Source organism: Callospermophilus lateralis, chromosome 2 (assembly GCF_048772815.1).
Source record: "Callospermophilus lateralis isolate mCalLat2 chromosome 2, mCalLat2.hap1, whole genome shotgun sequence".
NCBI lineage: Eukaryota > Metazoa > Chordata > Mammalia > Rodentia > Sciuridae > Callospermophilus > Callospermophilus lateralis.
The window spans coordinates 105,088,973-105,108,753 of record NC_135306.1 but is presented as its reverse complement, the minus strand read 5'-3'; the positions used below and the strand labels follow the sequence as shown (position 1 = coordinate 105,108,753).

Sequence of the window (19,781 nt, the reverse complement as noted above, 5' to 3'; positions counted from 1 at the left end):
GGATAAAGAAAATGTGGTATATTTGCACAATGGAGTTTTATTCAGTAATAAAGAAGAATGAAATAATGTCATTTGCTAGTCAAAAATGAAACTGGGGAACGTGATGCTAGGTGAAATAAGCCAGACTCAGAAAGTCAGGGGTTGAATGTTTTCTCTCACATGTGGAAGCTACAGAGAGAAAAGGAATAAAAAAGGGGCACGCTGTGGAAATAGAAGGGGATAAGTAGAGGAGTGAGGGACGAAGGGAGAGGGAAGGGGAGGGAAGGGGAGGGCAGAGGAAGAGCTAGGGAGTGAAACTGACCAATCATGCTATGAGCACGCATGGATATACCAAGACACATCCCAATTAATAAAAAAACTAAAATGTTCTGATTAAAAACAAATAACTGGGGGAGGGAGGAGGGGGGAAAAAGGGGTAGCACTGGGTACTTAAGTGGAGTAAAGTGTCGTATTCACTTATGAATGTATTAAAATGAACTGCACTATTATGTGTCAGTATAATGCACTAATACAAACATTTAAAAAGTAAAATAGAATATTTGCTTTCTTTATTCACTGTAAAGACCTAGAAGCCATGAGTAACCCCCAAATAATGAACATCCCTTCACCCAAATTGTGTTCTCTAAATAGAACTTTGAACTAAAAGGAGCCATGTCTCCTTGGATAAATGCTGATTTTGAGACTGGGACAGGAAACATGAATTGAAGTCTGAGAAATTCTGTTGTATTGGAAAGCAAAGATGCTATTATAGACCACAAGGGTTGTCTCAAGAAGATTTAGGAGCCCATTGAAAGGCCTCCCATTGGCCAGAGTGGGATAATTTGATCATAGTAGCAATAATAATATAATGTCAAGTTAAATATATTTTGATGCTGGGAAAACCGAATATCCATATGTTGAAGAATAAAACTAGATCTTTATCTCTCACCTGCAAATATATTAAAATCCACGTATTCATAATGATACTTAAAAATAAAAAGTTAATAAAACTAAATGAATACTTTGGAAGATGCTAAGGAACCCACTCACTATGATAGTGATAAAGAAGAAAACTGAATGGAAAGAAACAACATTCACTCTGCTGTTGGTGTTCAGGCCAACACTCAGGAATTTAAGCTAATTACTATTTACAATCATTCTGCAGTCCCTACTAAGAAACAAATCCAATTGGAGATATCTGAGACTAAAAAGCTTTTTTTTATATAAACATTACATTTCCATAACTTTATTTTATAATTGTGTCTTGCTGACTGTTAGGAAGCCCAGGCATAACGCTATTGATAAGGAAATCAAAGTTTAGAGACATGGAAGTTAGTGGCTGGGTTGCTATTAGAAATCATGTCAGTCCTTCAGGACAGCAAGGACCTCAAGGACAATGCTGGCCAGAGATGGGGGTCTTTGCTGAAGAGTTGGAAGCACTGCCGCTTACATTGGGGGGCACCAAATTAGGAAAAATTTGAAAATCAAAAAGAAATTTTAGACTAGTGTCCAGGATCAGACTAACACCCCTCCTTCCCCACAAATAAGGCAGAAAAAAACCCAACTTGTTTCCTTTAGACAGTGCAAAATGCTCAGCTCTCCTGCTTTGAAAACTCACAAATGAGATTACATAATTGTATTCAAAAATTCATTAAACAAAAAATCATTTCAGTTATTTATTTTAGTCAAGGAAGATGGGGAGGCAAGAAAAATGAAGGCAAGGGAGAGAGGTAGAAAAGGAGATCATCAGGAGAGATATAAAAAATATTTTGAGAAGAGGATTAGTGATTATAAACTGTCCCCATTTTGTTATTGCTATTCATTTGCACCCCAGGCTTCAAAATGGATTTTTGCCTATTATGTCTGTCTTTTGAAAACCTGGACTGCTGATTATACTGTTAGTTCTTAGGAACCTGGATTCCTAGTGAGAAAGAAGGGGCATGTGTGTGGCTTACCAGAAGGAAGAGCTCTGATACAGCCATTTTTAAATAAGACCCAAGAGGAAGATCCCCCTCTGTATTCGGTGTTGACCAGCCAGGCTCCCTGTAGACTTATCCACTGGGGAAAAGGGTAGTGGCCTGAACTCCCAGACTCCTTAGCCAGTGGCCGGGCCCTATGAGCTTTTACTTGGTCTTCAGTGGAGAATGCTCAATCACATTGAGTGACAGGGCTTCCCGACTAAGAGCCATGGAACAGCAAATTCTAGAAATTAAATAATCCTTCCATTTTCTTATTTTCAGTTCTAATTCCTATATTTAAAAAAAAAATTCTTCACTGTATATTAGAACAATGCACAAGGGAATAAATCACTAGCCAAAATAATGGTGCAAATTGATCAACAGCAACTTCAGGAGTCATCAAATACTGTAGACGTTATATCATTATTCCCAAAGTTTGGAGAGAAAAGATGCTTCTTCTTTAACTGGGCAAAGAGATACAGGCCTATAATCCCAGCAACTCCAGAGTTTGAGGCAGGAGAATTGCAAATTTGAGACCAGCAAGTTGGAGAGACCCTGTCTTAAAGTGAAAAATAGAAGGGATTGGGGATGTAGCTCAGTGGTAGAGCTCTCCTGGGTTCCATTCTCAGTACTGGGGGGGGGGGGGAAGATGCTTCTTCCTTTGTTTCGAATCACTAAAACACTGACAGGATGGACATGAAAAATATTTTTTAATGCCTCAAAGCTTCTTCTTTTTTTTTTTTTTTTGCTTTATTATCTTGCTTGGGATGAAGAAAAGATAAGGAACAGTGACATACAACTTACTTGATAGAATACAATCCCTGGTGGTGATCAAGTACCTCTCAATGTCCTTTTGGGTGGAGAAGAGATGGATGCTTCTACTTAATGTCTGGTGAAATGAAGAGCAAAGCAGTCAAGTGATTAGTCAACCATCCTAAAGGAAGTTAGTGATGGTGATGAAACATTTTATTCTCTAAATGTATTGACCACAGAACCTGAAAAACTGGAGCTCTTTGCATGCATCTAACAGGCATGTATTGATTTATTAATTTATAATGATTGCTAGGAATGATTCTAGCCTCTGGGACACAAAGATGAATGAGAAAGATACAGGTCTTGGAAAGCAAAGAAGTAAACACAGGGCTGAAAGGTTCATCCTTTGGGTGTTTTGTTCCAGATCTCCCAGGCACTGTGCTGGTTGAAGATGAGAATGGGGGAATGCAAGTTGAGAGAAGGTTGAGAGCAGGTGCCTGGGCCAGCACCGAGGGCAGTGTTGGCATCGGGGGATGTGGTCAGGAAAAGGTTGCCTTGAGACTAAAGCTGAAGTCAGATGCACTGTACTGGGGCCTGACTAATCATGCAAGGACACAGGAAGCAGGTGGGTGTCCATATGTGTGTTCCAGCCCTGACCCAGGAACAGGGTGCCCGGAGTCCTTCATGTGAGCCATCTAGGCCAGGATTCTGACCCATATCAGTTCCTGTGCTGATAATGAGAGAGCATTTGGCTCTGTTATCCTTTTACCACGCTTCACTACTTTCATTCAATGAACCTTGCTCCAATTCCATCCCAATCAACTGACTGAAGGTGGGTTCTATTTTAGATTTTCCTAAAGAAAGAGGATGTACTCATGAATACAACCAACAATCTCTTAGCAGTAATAAATTTCACTTTTAAAATGACAATATATTCTGGTTAATTAATTTTCTTGTGGATCTGATAGGGCTGACTCAGATAAGCTGAGAGGGAACTAATAATATCCAGTTCCCATGCTTGCAAAGCTCAAGACCAGAAATGAAACTTTCCAAGGTAGGAGTAACTTACTTGGCTACAATGTTCCCAGTTGTAGGCACACTTACTACATTTAGTTAAGAGCTCAGTAAGCATTACTGTTATTATTACAAAAATATTCCTATTAGTTTGTTTGCTAATTTAATAGCCAAGGGAATTTTAAACGGAAATATCTACATACTTTTAAGCCATGCGTCTGCACTCCTGCAAAGTGGCATGTTCCTGGAAATCAGGGATCTGACCATGCAGTGCCCTGCACATTGATGCTCCACGAGAGTTGGCTATTAATGATCAGCCTACATGGTGCTTGGAAGGCTGTTTCAAAGGTTAGTAAAATTGTGACAGAAGCCATCCAGTTATATTCTGTTCTCATCTCTCCTTCCATTTGGTATTTTTTTGTTTCTACTTTGTTCCATTTCCTTTCCCTCTGACTTCCAATCAGGCAGTTGATGTTAAACTCCATCCTCCCTAAGAGTTACTTAAGCTGTGCCCCTTGGGTAGCATGTACACCAATATTTAACTTCCTTATGACAGTTTTCATGATAATGCTGTATATCTTCAATGACAGGAATGGATAGGGAAAGCTGGGCTATAGGAAGTCATAAGAGAGTAATAATTAGACAGTCAGTATACATATATGTTTTAGCCTTCAGGAAAGTTTCCAGGCACCTTAAGCAGTATAAGTTTCAGTTGCATATGGGAGAGAGAGGGAATTGTCTTGATTTGGGGGTGAGGGGTTCTCCATACCAATCTAGAAATGTTGAGGATGTGTGGTATGGAATAAGCCCAGGCTTTGGCACAAATACCTTAGCTCGGGACTTTATCTTGTTGTTTATCAGGTGTGCAGTCTTGAGCCAATTTTCAGTCTGTAAAATAAGGAAGGTCTTAATGCTTCCCTTTCCTATTGCTCAGAGATATGTAGATGAAGTAAGCTTTTCTTCTCTCCCCCCCCCCCCCCGCTCTCTCTCTCCCCCTATTTTTGGGGTAGAGATCCTATCTTTTTTACCCTCCTTTGTGTCTTTATTACATAGAAGATGCTCATTATTAATTGCTGACTTGAATGAAAAAAAAAAATAGTGAAGTTGGATCAACTAAATCAGTGATTCCCAAGCTTTGTCGTAAATCAGGATCACCTAGTGGGCTTGTTTTGTTTTGTTTTGTTTTTAAAGAGAGAGTGAGAGAGGGAGAGAGAGAACTTTAATATTTATTTTTCAGTTTTCAGCGGACACAACATCTTTGTTTGTATGTGGTGCTGAGAATGGAACCCGGGCCGCACGCATGCCAGGCGAGCGCGCTACCGCTTGAGCCACATCCCCAGCCCCTAGTGAGCTTGTTTAAAGCACGGACTGCAAAGACCCAACTCAGGAGCTTTCGTTGGGTAATTACCAAAGAAAAGATGGTGGAGCCAGAGAACCTGCATCTTTAACAAATTCCCAGATGATGCTGATGCTGCGGCCCAGGGCTGCAGCATAAGAAATGGCCAGCAGATGGCGCCATTATCGAACCCAGGCTTCCCCGGGGAGCGGGTGGAAATGGGTCAGTTCTGGGCTGAACCTATAGAAACAGGTTTTCCCAAGCAGGAGGGGGAGGCGGCGGCCGGGCTCCGTGGAGCAGAGCGCAGAAGCGAGAGAGGGAGCAGCTGGTGTGGGGGAGGAATCGGAGCTCTTTCACCAGTCTCTTTCCACTGCGGGTCGCCCTCCGAGGAGGCCTCTCTTTCTCCCTCCAGGCGCTTTCTGCCTTGCCCGACGCCAGCAGCACTGGTATCATCGCAGCGAAGTTTACATTTCATCCCCGTGGAAAATATTCATGGAGCTTCCTTTTCAGTGACCCCCATTAGGGGTCCGAACTCGCAGGAAAAGAAAATCTTTCTGAAAATTTAATAAAAACACCCTGGGTGGTTGACAAAGCCCTTCCATCTTTCCTCTGGGTGTCTGTTCCCCTCCCCCTTTACTTTGCCAGTGTTATTTGCCATCACTACTCGCCTTGCACTGGCTGCCTGGACTTCCTTCCATGTTCGGCCCACTTTAAAGATCTGTGAGGATGAAATGAAACTACACAAGGCAAAAATGAAGCATTATTATTATTATTATTATTATATTATTATTTTTAGTAAGAACTCAATAGACTTTTTTTTTATTTTTTTTAAATTAATTTTTATTGTAGGTTGTTCAAAACATTACATAGTTCTTGATATATCATATTTCACACTTTGATTCAAGTGGGATATGCGCTCCCATTTTTACCCCATATACAGATTGCAGAATCACATCAGTTGCACAACCATTGATTTACATATTGCCATTCTGGTGACTGTTGTATTCTGCTGCCTTTCCTATCCTCTACTATCCCCCCTCCCCCCTCCCCTCCCCTCTTCTCTCTCTACCCCCTCTACTGTAATTCATTTCTCCCCCTTATATTTTTCCTCCTTTCCCCTCACTTCCTCTTGTATGTAATTTTGTATACCCCTGAGGGTCTCCTTCCATTTACATGCAATTTCCCTTCTCTCTCCCTTTCCCTCCCACCTCTCATCCCTGTTTAATGTTAATCTTCTTCTCATGCTCTTTCTCCCTACTCTGTTCTTAGCTACTCTCCTTATATCAAAGAAGACATTTGGCATTTGTTTTTAAGGGATTGGCTAGCTTCACTTAGCATAATCTGCTCTAATGCCATCCATTTTCCTCCAAATTCTATGATTTTGTCATTTCTTAATGCAGAGTAATACTCCATTGTGTATAAATGCCACATTTTTTTTATCCATTCGTCTATTGAAGGGCATCTAGGTTGGTTCCACAGTCTTGCTATTGTGAATTGTGCTGCTATGAACATGGATGTAGCAGTGTCCCTATAGTGTGCTCTTTTTAGGTCTTTAGGGAATAGACCGAGTAGGGGAATAGCTGGATCAAATGGTGGTTCCATTCCGAGCTTTCCAAGAAATCTCCATACTGCTTTCCAAATTGGCCGCACCAATTTGCAGTCCCACCAGCAATGTACAAGAGTACCCTTTTCCCCACATCCTCGCCAGCACTTGTTGCTGTTTGACTTCCTAATGGCTGCCAATCTTACTGGAGTGAGATGGTATCTTAGGGTGGTTTTGATTTGCATTTCTCTGACTGCTAGAGATGGTGAGCATTTTTTCATATACTTGTTGATTGATTGTATGTCCTCCTCTGAGAAATTTCTGTTCAGGTCCTTGGCCCATTTGTTGATTGGGTTATTCGTTATCTCATTGTCTAATTTTTTTAGTTCTTTGTATATTATGGATATTAGGGCTCTGTCTGAAGTGTGAGGAGTAAAGATTTGTTCCCAGGACGTAGGCTCCCTATTTACCTCTCTTATTGTTTCTTTTGCTGAGAAAAAACTTTTTAGTTTGAGTAAGTCCCATTTGTTGATTCTAGTTATTAACTGTTGTGCTATGGGTGTCCTATTGAGGAATTTGGAGCCCGACCCCACAGTATGTAGATCATAGCCAACTTTTTCTTCTATCAGACGCCATGTCTCTGATTTGATATCAAGTTCCTTGATCCACTTTGAGTTAACTTTTGTGCATGGCGAGAGAAAGGGATTCAGTTTCATTTTGTTGCAAATGGATTTCCAGTTTTCCCAACACCATTTGTTGAAGATGCTATCCTTCTTCCATTGCATGCTTTTAGCCCCTTTATCGAATATAAGATAGTTGTAGTTTTGTGGATTGGTTTCTGTGTCCTCTATTCTGTACCATTGGTCCACCCGCCTGTTTTGGTACCAGTACCATGCTGTTTTTGTTACTATTGCTCTGTAGTATAGTTTGAAGTCTGGTATAGCTATACCGCCTGATTCACACTTCCTGCTTAGCATTGTTTTTGCTATTCTGGGTCTTTTATTTTTCCATATGAATTTCATGATTGCTTTCTCTATTTCTATAAGAAATGCCGTTGGGATTTTGATTGGCATTGCATTAAACCTATAGAGAACTTTTGGTAATATTGCCATTTTGATGATGTTACTTCTACCTATCCATGAACAGGGTATATTTTTCCATCTTCTAAGATCTTCTTCTATTTCTCTCTTTAGGGTTCTGTAGTTTTCATTGTATAAGTCTTTCACCTCTTTTGTTAGGTTGATTCCCAAGTATTTTATTTTTTTTGAGGATATTGTGAATGGGGTGGTTGTCCTCATTTCCATTTCAGAGGATTTGTCGCTGATATACAGGAATGCCTTTGATTTATGCGTGTTGATTTTATAGCCTGCCACTTTGCTGAATTCATTTATTAGCTCTAATAGTTTCTTTGTAGACCCTTTTGGGTCTGCTAGGTATAGAATCATGTCATCTGCAAATAGTGATAATTTGAGTTCTTCTTTTCCTATTTTTATGCCTTTAATTTCTTTCGTCTGTCTAATTGCTCTGGCCAGTGATTCGAGAACTATGTTGAACAGAAGTGGTGAGAGAGGGCATCCCTGTCTTGTTCCAGATTTTAGAGGGAATGCCTTCAGTTTTTCTCCATTCAGAATGATGCTAGCCTGAGGCTTGGCATAGATTGCTTTTACAATATTGAGGTATGTCCCTGTTATCCCTATTTTTTCTAGAGTTTTGAACATAAAGGGATGCTGTACTTTGTCGAATGCTTTTTCCGCATCTATCGAGATGATCATATGGTTCTTATTTTTAAGCCTATTGATGTGGTGAATAACATTTATTGATTTCCGTATATTGAACCAGCCTTGCATCCCAGGGATAAATCCTACCTGATCATGGTGCACAATTTTTTTGATATGTTTTTGTATCCGGTTCGCCAGAAGTTTATTGAGGATTTTTGCATCTAGGTTCATTAGAGATATTGGTCTGTAGTTTTCTTTCTTTGAAGTGTCTTTGTCTGGTTTAGGAATCAGGGTGATGTTGGCCTCATAGAATGAATTTGGAGGTTCTCCCTCTTTTTCTATTTCCTGAAATAGCTTGAAAAGTATTGGTATTAGTTCCTCTTTAAAGGTTTTGTAAAACTCTGCTGTATACCCATCCGGTCCTGGGCTTTTCTTAGTTGGTAGTCTTTTGATGGTATCTTCTATTTCCTCAATTGATATTGGTCTGTTTAGGTTGTCAATATCCTCCTGACTCAATCTGGGCAAATCATATGACTTAAGAAATTTATCGATGCCTTCACTATCTTCTATTTTATTGGAGTATAAGGATTCAAAATAGTTTCTGATAATCTTCTGTATTTCTGAAGTGTCTGTTGTGATATTGCCTTTTTCATCCCATATGCTGGTAATTTGAGTTCTCTCTCTTCTTCTCTTCGTTAGCGTGGCTAAGGGTCTGTCGATTTTATTTATTTTTTCAAAGAACCAACTTTTAGTTTTGTCAATTTTTTCAATTGTTTCTTTCGTTTCGATTTCATTAATTTCAGCTCTGATTTTAATTATTTCTTGTCTTCTACTTCTTTTGCTGTTGTTTTGCTCTTCTTTTTCTAGGATTTTGAGTTGAAGTATTAGATCATTTATTTGTTGGTTTTTTCTTTTTCTAAGGAATGAACTCCAAGCAATAAATTTTCCTCTTAGAACTGCTTTCAATGTGTCCCATAGATTCCGATATGTTGTGTCTGTGTTTTCATTTATCTCTAAGAATTTTTTAATTTCCTCCTTGATGTCTTCTATAACCCATTGATCATTCAGTAACCTATTGTTCATTCTCCAAGTGATGCATGATTTTTCCTTACTTCTTTTATCGTTAATTTTCAATTTCATTCCATTATGGTCAAATAAGATGCATGGTATTATCTCTACTCCTTTATATTGTCTAAGAGTTGCCCTGTGACATAATATATGATCTATTTTTGAGAAGGATCCATGTGCTGCTGAGAAAAAAGTGTAACTGCTTGATGTTGGGTGGTATATTCTATATATGTCAATTAAGTCTAGGTTATTAATTGTGTTATTGAGCTCTATAGTTTCCTTATTCAACTTTTGTTTGGAAGATCTGTCCAGTGGTGAGAGAGGTGTGTTGAAGTCTCCCATGATTATTGTATGGTGGTCTATTAGACTCTTGAACTTGAGAAGAGTTTGTTTGATGAACATAGCTGCACCATTGTTTGGGGCATATATATTTATGATTGTTATGTCTTGTTGGTGTATGGTTCCCTTGAGAAGTATGTAGTGTCCCTCTTCATCCCTTTTGATTAACTTTGGCTTGAAATCTATTTTATTTGATATGAGTATGGACACTCCTGCTTGTTTCCGAAGTCCATATGAGTGATATGATTTTTCCCAACCTTTCACCTTCAGTCTATGTATGTCTTTTCCTATCAAATGCGTCTCCTGAAGGCAGCATATTGTTGGGTCTTGTTTTGTGATCCATTCTACTAGCCTGTGTCTCTTAATTGGTGAGTTTAAGCCATTAACATTTAGGGTTATTATTGAGATATGGGTTGTTCTTCCAGCCATATTTGTTTATTTATGTTACTAAACATGGTTTGTTTTCCTCTTTGATTATTCCCCCCCCTTTACTGTACTACCTCCCGCTGTTGGTTTTCATTGATATTTTCCATTTCCTCTTCCTGTAATATTTTGCCGAGGATGTTTTGAAGAGATGGTTTTCTAGCTGCAAATTCTTTTAACTTTTGTTTATCATGGAAGGTTTTAATTTCATCTTCCATCCTGAAGCTTAATTTCGCGGGATACACGATTCTTGGTTGGAACCCATTTTCTTTCAGTGTTTGAAATATGTTATTCCAGGATCTTCTAGCTTTGAGAGTCTGTGTTGAAAGATCAGCCGTTATCCTGATTGGTTTACCCCTAAATGTAATCTGCTTCCTTTCTCTTGTAGCTTTTAAAATTCTCTCCTTATTCTGTATGTTGGGCATCTTCATTATAATGTGTCTAGGTGTGGATCTCTTATGATTTTGCACATTCGGCGTCCTGTAGGCTTCTAGGATTTGGGATTCTGTCTCTTTCTTCAAGTCTGGGAAGTTTTCTCGTATTATTTCGTTGAATAGATTGCTCATTCCTTTGGTTTGGACCTCAGTACCTTCCTGTATCCCAATGACTCTTAAGTTTGGTCTCTTTATGTTATCCCATATTTCTTGAATGTTCTGCTCATGGTTTCTTAACAGCTTTGCTGAGCTGTCTATGTTCTTCTCCAGTTGAAATACTTTGTCTTCATTGTCTGATGTTCTATCTTCTAAGTGTTCTACTCTGCTGGTAGTATTCTCAATTGAGTTTTTAAGTTGGTTTATTGTTTCCTGCATTTCCAGGATTTCTGTTTGTTTGTTTTTTATAACCTCTATCTCCCTGTATAATTGATCTTTTGCTTCTTGGATTTGTTTATGTAATTTATTGTCAAAGTGGTCGAAGTGGTCTTTCATTGTCTGATTTTGCTGTCTAATGTCTTCCTTGAGACTCCAGATCATCTGAAGCATGTATATCCTGAATTCTTTATCTGACATTCCATCTGCTGCAGATATTACCTCTTCTAAAGTTGAGTTGACTTGCATTGCTTGTGGTCCTTTCTTTCCTTGTCTTTTCATATTGATCGCGTTTCTTTCTGCTTGGTGAAACTGTTGTGTTATTGATTTTTCCCCCTATATATTTATATTGCTCTTGTATAGCTGCAAAGTCTCCCTCGCAGGCTTTGGCGGTGGTTCTGCCCCTCCTCCAATTGAGGCAATGTGCCTACCACGCCGGGAGGCCGCTGTGCCTGTACTTTCGATGGGCTTGTTCTTTCGGTGGTCACAGGTCCGCCTACCTTGCAGGCGTGAGCAGCGGCTTTGCCCCTCCGCTGGCCACTAGGCCTGTTCTGTCTGTCGGTTGCAGGTCTGTCTACCTAAAAGGCGCTGGTGGCGGCTCTGCCCCTCCCCCAACCGGGGAGATGTATCTGGCGGGCCACTGGGCCTGTTTTGTCAGTAGTCACGGTTCCGCCTACCTTGCACGTGCGTGGAGCAGCTGTGTCCCTCCGAGAGTTGCTGGGCCTAACCTGCCAGTGGGTGGCAAGTGCGCCTACCTTGCAGGCCCGGGGGTGGCTCTGCCGCTCCGTGGGTTGCTGGGCCTGATATGCTGGTGAGACGCAGGTTTGCCTACCTTGCAGGCGCCTGGCGGCTCTGCCCCTCCCCCAACCGGGGCGGGGCGATGTGTCTGGCCGACCTCTGAGCCTGTTCTGTTGGTGGTCAGGGTACTGCCTACCTAGCAGGCTCGTGGGGCAGCTGTGCCCCTCCACAGTTTGTTGGGCCTGACCTGCTGGTGTGTGGCAAGTGCGCCTACCTTGCAGGCCCGGGGGTGGCTCTGCCGCTCCGCGGTTGCTGGGCCTGATCTGTTGGTGAGTCGCAGGTCTGTGTAACTTGCAGGCGCCCGGCGGCTCTGCCCCTCCCCCAACTGGGGCGGGGCGATGTGTCTGGCCGGCCTCTGGGCCTGTTCTGTCGGTAGTCAGGGTTCTGCCTACCTAGCAGGCTCGTGGTGCAGCTGTGCCCCTCCGCAGTTTGTTGGGCCTGACCTGCCGGTGGGTGGCAACTGCGCCTATCTTGCAGGCCCAGGGGTGGCTCTGCCGCTCCGCGGTTGCTGGGCCTGATCTGTTGGTGAGTCGCAGGTCTGCCTAACTTGCAGGCGCCCGGCGGCTCTGCCCCTCCCCCAACCGGGGCGGGGCGATGTGTCTGGCCGGCCTCTGGGCCTGTTCTGTCGGTGGTCAGGGTTCTGCCTACCTAGCAGGCTCGTGGGGCAGCTGTGCCCCTCTACAGTTTGTTGGGCCTGACCTGCCGGTGGGTGGCAAGTGCCCCTACCTTGCAGGCCCGGGGGTGGCTCTGCCGCTCCGCGGTTGCTGGGTCTGATCAACTGGTGATTCGCAGGTCTGCCTAACTTGCAGGCGCCCGGCAGCTCTGCCCCTCCCCCAACCGGGGCGGGGCGATGTGTCTGGCTGGCCTCTGGGCCTGCTCTGTCGGTGGTCAGGGTTCTGCCTACCTAGCAGGCTCGTGGGGCAGCTGTGCCCCTCCGCAGATTGTTGGGCCTGACCTGCCGGTGGGTGGCAAGTGCCCCTACCTTGCAGGCCCGGGGGTGGCTCTGCCGCTCCGCGGTTGCTGGGCCTGATCTGCTGGTGATTCGCAGGTCTGCGTAACTTGCAGGCGCCAGGCGGCTCTGCCCCTCCCCCAATCTGAGCGATGTGTCTGGCAGTCCACTGGGCCTGTTTTGTCGGTGGTCACAGTTCCGCCTACCTTGCACACGCGTGGAGCAGCTGTTTCATTAGTGCCTGGGCACACTCTCCTTGTTTGCCTCCCTCAGGCCCTAAGTTTGTAGAGCTTGGGGCTGAGAACCCCCAGCAAATTTGCTTACCTTCTGGTAGCCACGCCCCCGTATCTGATGCAAGAGACCTCAGTTGTCAGCACTGGTGGGAGCGGTAGCCGTGAGTCCCACGCCAAGGCGAGTCGGTGCAAGAGACCTCAGTTGTCAGCACTGGTGGGAGCGGTAGCTGGGAGTCCCGCGCCGCGCGGTTCCTGCCGGCTCCTGTGCCAGCGCCGCCGCGGCTCCCACCGGCTCCCGCGCCTCTGCTGCGGCTCCCGCCGGTTCCGGCCGGCTCCCTCGCCGCAGCCGCGGCTGCCGCCGGCTCCCTTGCCGCAGCCGCGGCTGCCGCCGGCTCCCTCGCCGCCCTCGGTCTGGCTATTGCGCTCACAGGAGAGCTGGGAGGGGCCCTTAAGTTTTCCCCGCTGATCTATAGCTGAAAGAGCTGTGATCAGTAAAAAAAAAAAAAAAAAAAAAAATGAAAAACCAGAGATGATGACGTCAGCTCTCCAAGATGGTGGCCGCTGGCTTCCTCTGTGGTCTGACCGATGTGGAGAACCGAATTGGATGGCTTCCTTCCCCGTCTCAAGCCCAGAATTCAGCTCTGAGTACAGTATTTGCACAGCTGGCGGGAGCCTGCAGAATCCGTAGCGCTGTATCTTTGCATTGTTATCTTACCGTCGTTTCCCAGCGAGCGCCGCAGACCACAAGGAGTCCTTCATGTAGAAAAGTGTGCAAGTCGCTATTGATCAGAATGGTGAGGACTTGCAAGGACAGGATTCCATTTTGAGAAGTTGAAGAATCTGTAACTTGTGATCCTTTGAAAGCACCAAGAATTACCTAAATGCTTTTGATATAGAGTCTCTTTAAGTTGCTGAAGCTGGTCTTGAACTTGTGATCTTCCTGCCTCAGCCTCCAATTTGCTGAGATTACAGGAGTGTGCTTTCCCACTCAGGTATACTCTGTTTTTCTTTTGCTCATCTTCTTTTCGTGGCACTAGCCTCCTTCAGTCAAAGCTTTCGGTCTGTGTTGTAATTGCTGGTCAGTGAGCACCAACTCCGATCCAAAACATAGTCTTCTTTGGTGCAGTTTTCGAAAGTTCTTTGCTTGAATGTGAAGGGGAAGGTGCACCTGGGGGGATCTGGTTGTCTTAGTGGGGTATAACTGGTCTTCTGCTTTTGACTGCTCTTCAGAAGCTCTACCCCAGCACGGCAGCCGTCTTGATCTCTCCCAGAATCCGTCTCAATAGACTTTTAATAAGTAGGGAGGAAGGGCTGGGGTTGTGGCTCAATGGTAGAGCGCTTGTCTAGCACGTGTGAGGCCCTGGGTTTGATTCTCAGCACCGCATATGAATAAATAAAATAAATGTCCATTGACAACTTATAAAAAAAAAAAGGAAACAGTGTTGGTCTGACATGCAGTGAACAAGGGGAGAAACTGATTGCGCTTTAGCTACATGCTGTCCAGTAGAAACTTCTATTTACACTGTCCAGTACAGTGCCCATTTGCCACAGGCGGCTTTTGAGCACTTACCAGTGAGGATACAGTAACTAAAGAAGTGAATTTTAACTTTAATTTTAATCAAATTTAAATATTGGATAGCACAGTTTTAGCAGAACACCTTGATGGATGGTGAAAAAAAATGTCACTTAGGCCTTATGAGGGAGTAAGAGGTAATTAAATTGGCTCTGCCTAAAAATGCATGGGAATGTTAGGGCATGGGCCATTTAACTAGGAAGGAAAGGGAGAGAAGTTGAAGAAGAAAGTGTCCCAAGGGATTGCAAGCAGTTGAAGTGTAAACAGATGGAAAAAAGTCAGCAAACCACCTCTGGAGGCAGAAATGGCTCAAGGGGATTTTAAAAACTGGAATGCCTAATATTCAGTCTTAAGTTATTTTCTGAGCTGCACGGCAGTGTTACTTCTCTCTGTTGCCCCTTCTCTTCAGAAGTGTCTGCTCAACACAGAGCCTGGAGGTGGCTGCAATTAGGGAGTGAAGAGCTGACGAGATCTGGGGGCGTCCGGTGGGGGTGATTCATTTAGGAAGGGTGACAGCATCCTCGGAGGGAATTGGAGGACAGAAAGAAAATTCAGCACAAGTAAAATCCAGGGGCTGGGAGACTTTACCAGGATGTTGGCTTTTCCACCGCAGCAATGATGGAAATTTTGGACCCATTTTTAAATAAATCTTGAAGGTACCGACAACTCCAATAAGTGGGAAGACTTGGATATCCAGGCAACTGTCCCAGAGCATTTCCCCAGACTAATGCTTTCTGGCCCCAATACAGCATCAGTCTCTTGAAGGGGCCTTGCTACAGACCTCAGGTGTGGGTGAGAAAGGTGGGGAGGCTTGATCCTACAGTTCTACTGCAGGCAGACAGGAAGCAGAGACACTGTGTCATGCTGAATTTATAAAGCATAACATCATTTCTTTCTGGACCTTTGAATCTCTCTGTGGTGCCTTGCAACAATGAACCACTGTCCACCTGCTCCCAATTTCTGTAGCTGTGTGTGTGTGTGTGTGTGTGTGTGTGTGTGTGTGTAGAGAGAGAGAAAGAGGGGGGGGGAGGGAGAGAAAGACCACAAAATGGCAAGCAGCTTTGACAACAGACATACTTCATGTGCTGAAACAGAGCTTCCCAGTCAGTATCTATTATGCAGTCTTGGAAGATGACTGCTGAGTGTAATAAATGTGGAATAAACATCCTCTTGCAATTGATTCCATGGCAAACTCTCAGATGAAGCCATGTCAGCTACCCCTTCCCTGCCTGGAACCTAGTGGTAAATCAAAAATTATTGCTTAGCAGCCACCTGCGACTCATACCCATAAAATTTGCCTGTGTGACCAGGAAAGCTTGTGAATGTGTGTGTGTGTGTGTGTGTGTGTGTGTGTGTGTGTGGTTTTTAAGAATTATAGTTATTAACGTATTAATTGTACAGGTTATTGGTTTCACTGACATTTCCATATATGCATATATCTTGCTTTGATCTTGTCCACCTTCTTTTCCCCTCTCCTCTCTCTCCACTCTCCTGGCCCCCTTCCCCTTCCACTAGGAAGACCTTAGAGAACAATGGGAAGGAGACAGTGCAGGTTTTTCCAAGGGAAGGGGTGCCTATGTTCTCCTGGTCCATCTGTCCTGTCGGAGCAAGGCCAGCTCTCCAGCTTCAGCACATGATACCTTCATCTTCTACGCCATCATGCATTGGCTCCTCACCATCTATCCTGCTCTATATTAATCTCCTTACCTTTCTGGCCCTCCTCACGTGATCACTCTGGCTTGCATCAGCATGGTTGCTCAGGGCAACTCTCAGTGGAGGTGGAGTGAGCAGGTAATCTTTGGTATGATTTGAGAATATTACATTCTTTTAAAAAAATTTTTTTTTGTAGTTGTAGATGGACTGAATGCCTTTATTTTATTTCTTTATTTGTGGTGCTGAGGATCGAACCCCATGGCTCACGTGTGCTAGGCAAGCACTCTGCTGCTAACCTACAGCCCCAGCTTGAGAGTATCACATTCTTTCTAGAAAGTTCCTATTAAAATAATTAAATTACCTGGGAGAAGGGGGAGGAAGAGAGTAGAATGGCAGCATTTAGCAGGAAATTGACAAGAAATATTCCACTGGGTGGACCAGATCTTACTAGTCTAGGAGGGGAAGCTGCAGGGTCCTGGGAGAATAGAGGAGAACAGATATTAACAGGGGGCAATGTGGAGAGCAGCAGAAGGGATGAGAGGGAAGTGGGGGGAAAGGAAGGTGCTATCTGAGAGAGGCTGTATGAGAAATATTCTATTTTGAAGGGGAGAGGGTGAATCAATCCTAAATTCTGAAAATCAGACCAACCTGAGTTTATTATTTATTTATTTATTTTCATTTTTTTTTTGTAGGGAAAGAAATTTTATTTTCAAGGATTTGTGCAGATATTGATGAATAAAAAACTGTATTTCAATTATAAAAAGGAGCTGACTTCATTCTACCCTGGTACACAGGGTTTATGGTGATACCAAGTTGAATTTGAGGCAATATTGCTCTCCTCATGCCCCCACCCCTAAGACTTCCCCAGAGGAACAATTTTTTTTTTAAATAATTTTTAGCCAAAAATGTATGACATATCAACCAAAGTAATGAGTTAAAGTTTCTGTTTTTCTGTTTATATGAAATCAAGAAATGAAATAGGCTGTGTATTTGTTTCTTGCTGTAAATTATCTTTACCTTGTACACTTTTTGGGTACATTTTGGAATGAAAAATCTCAAAGTATCACCACTCAAAGAGTCTAGGCCAAGATGACCCACCCAGGCAGTTATAAAAATTGATTGAACTACAATGTGGAATGGAACTAGTTTAAAATATGAAGCAGCTCTAAGCACCAAACTTAGAGACATTAGCCCTATTAGAAAACAAGTCATTAAAGCTACCAAATAACAAGTGCAAAACATGCTGAACCTGTTCCCAGGGAGACATTCCCTATGACCAACAGATTCCAAATTCACACCATAAGATGTAACTTTTCTTTTCAATTGCTTTCTCATATGAAAGATTCCAGAAATGACAACTGGAAACATGAATAACTGAAATTTACCATGTGGACCAATCCCTGAAGAGACAACAGCCACAACTCTGAGATGATTAGACATGTAGTGTTTACTTGATGATGTCTGTACTTGTAGGATCCCTCAAAGCATGAAACTGCATATAGTAGAACCTAAACTTCCTAGCAGCTTTTAATCTTTTATAGAAAACAGACAAAAGACAATTTAATTTATTGCCACACAGGAGATATCCACAGCTAACTTTGTCCACAGTCAAGTTTGGCTGTAATGGACAATTCAACTGGAGGATCTTTATCTATGCTTGCTTACTATAATTTAGTTTTAGTCTTTTTTTTTCATATACAGAAGTTCTTAGCTTCACAAATTCAAGAGCTGATTCTGCATATATGAGGAGGGAGCAGAAAAGTCTTTCCTGAAAATGTTGTCATCTGAAAAGATTTGCTCAGGAATTGCCATAGTCAATGAAAAAGCTCTTTTCTCTGAATTGAAAAGTTCTATTCTCCTTTACTTTAGAAAACATTCTTATTTCACTAATGGAGTCTATGAACTGCCCAAACATGCCAACGAATATCAGCAAATTCTCGTTTGAATTTCTCATGTTTCCCCAGTAAATAATTTCCAGAAACAATGAAAAAGACTGTGATATAAAGAAAATGCAGTTGGCCAAGAAAACAGGTAGTCAACAAAAAATTGCCATAACACAAAGACTAAGTATAAATCTTTTATAATATGAGAAAACTTCCATATAACATCACAATAAATTCTTATACTAGATGAATTCACTAGTATAAGAATTAATATGCTAATTTATATCTTCTCCTCTAACTGCAAATATATTAAACAATTATTTCTTTAACAGTTTCTTTTTCCCCTAATGGTAGCATTTAAAACTGAGTAACAGTATTTAGCACTAAGTTAGAAAATATAAAAAAGCCTTAGGAAATAGCAACAGCTAATTCATTTTTCATATACCATTTGATTGAGTAAAGTCTTCTTTTGGGGATACAGGTGAACAGGAAGTGTTTTCTTGTCTTAATCACTGCTCTTTAGTCTCATCACAGATGGTTAATTCCTGGATTTTTATATGAGCTCAGATTCTCTTGGCAAAACTCAAGCTCTCAGCACACACCAAGCTGCTTCATCTATTCTCTTTTTGCAATAAGAGCCATGCCTCTCTCATGTTCCCAGATAAGTATATAAAAGACAATTTTCTAAAACCAAGCAATTTCCTGGCCTTTCATAACTCCTTTTTCCCACCTGGTACCCTCCCTCCCCAATTTGCCAAAACCATATTAAACAGTGAAAAAAAGTCAAGTCTTGAAAATTATCTCTCCTTTCAAGAGGTCTGAACACAGCCTATGTCCTTCCCTATAAGCCTCAGTTTGAAAAGATCCTGATGAGGGGTTGAAGAACAAAATAGGTGACATGTTGGTGTTATTTTTGGTTTTTTTTTTGCAGTGCTGAGAATTGAATCCAGGGCCTCACACATGCTAAGCAAATACTGTACCACTGAGCTCAATCCCAGCCCAGGTGACAGGTTTTTAAAAAGTAGGAGATATGTAATCTTATCATTGATGGATATAATTAAACTGGACATTATATGTTCACTGCTGAGAGCCAATTTACACACAGATCAAAGGAAGTTGGCTTTCTGGAGTCCCCTAAAGCATAAATAACATCCGTGACCAAAAGTAGTTTTCCTCACATATGGCAGGGGCAGATGCTGTGATGTCATCTTGGGGACATTGATGTTTTTGGCTGAACTCTCCTACACTGGGTCCAGGCCTCCAACAGGTTCTTCAGCCCTGTCCCCTTGATTGGCAGTTGATGAGTTGGGTATTTTGTAATTCATTTTACAAATAAGACATAAAAGGCCATTACGATGCAAGCGATTGCCACAGCAGCATGCAGCCTGGTTCCAATCACAGCAGCTTTGTAAAACACACCCCAAACTCCCTTCTTCTCTGATAGCAGCCAGGTTTGGGACGAGGTACTTTCTTGAAGTAGGCACAGGTGCAAACAAAGAGCAAACCAAAAACCAGAATCCCATCCAAGGAGTACACGTTAGTCATGCGGCTAGGCTCGGGCCTGGGTTCAGCGGTGGTAGTGGCGAAGGCGGGGAAACCCGACTCCCACTTGTCACTTCCAGATCCGGGCCGAGGCGACAGGCAGAAGCCCCAACCTGAGTTTAAATTGAGGCTCAGCTATGATTGGCACGACCTTCTTGGGAGCCCAAGTCAGGAGATTTATTTCCCTGATGAATACAGGGGTCCTGGGGATCA

At 42.7% G+C, this 19,781-nt stretch overlaps 1 pseudogene; it reads right to left on the bottom strand.

Annotated features, from left to right (window-relative positions):
- Window positions 1-19,088: 19,088 nt before the first annotated feature.
- LOC143391107 (protein kish-B pseudogene) lies at window positions 19,089-19,571 on the bottom strand (annotated as a pseudogene).
- Window positions 19,572-19,781: the final 210 nt, after the last annotated feature.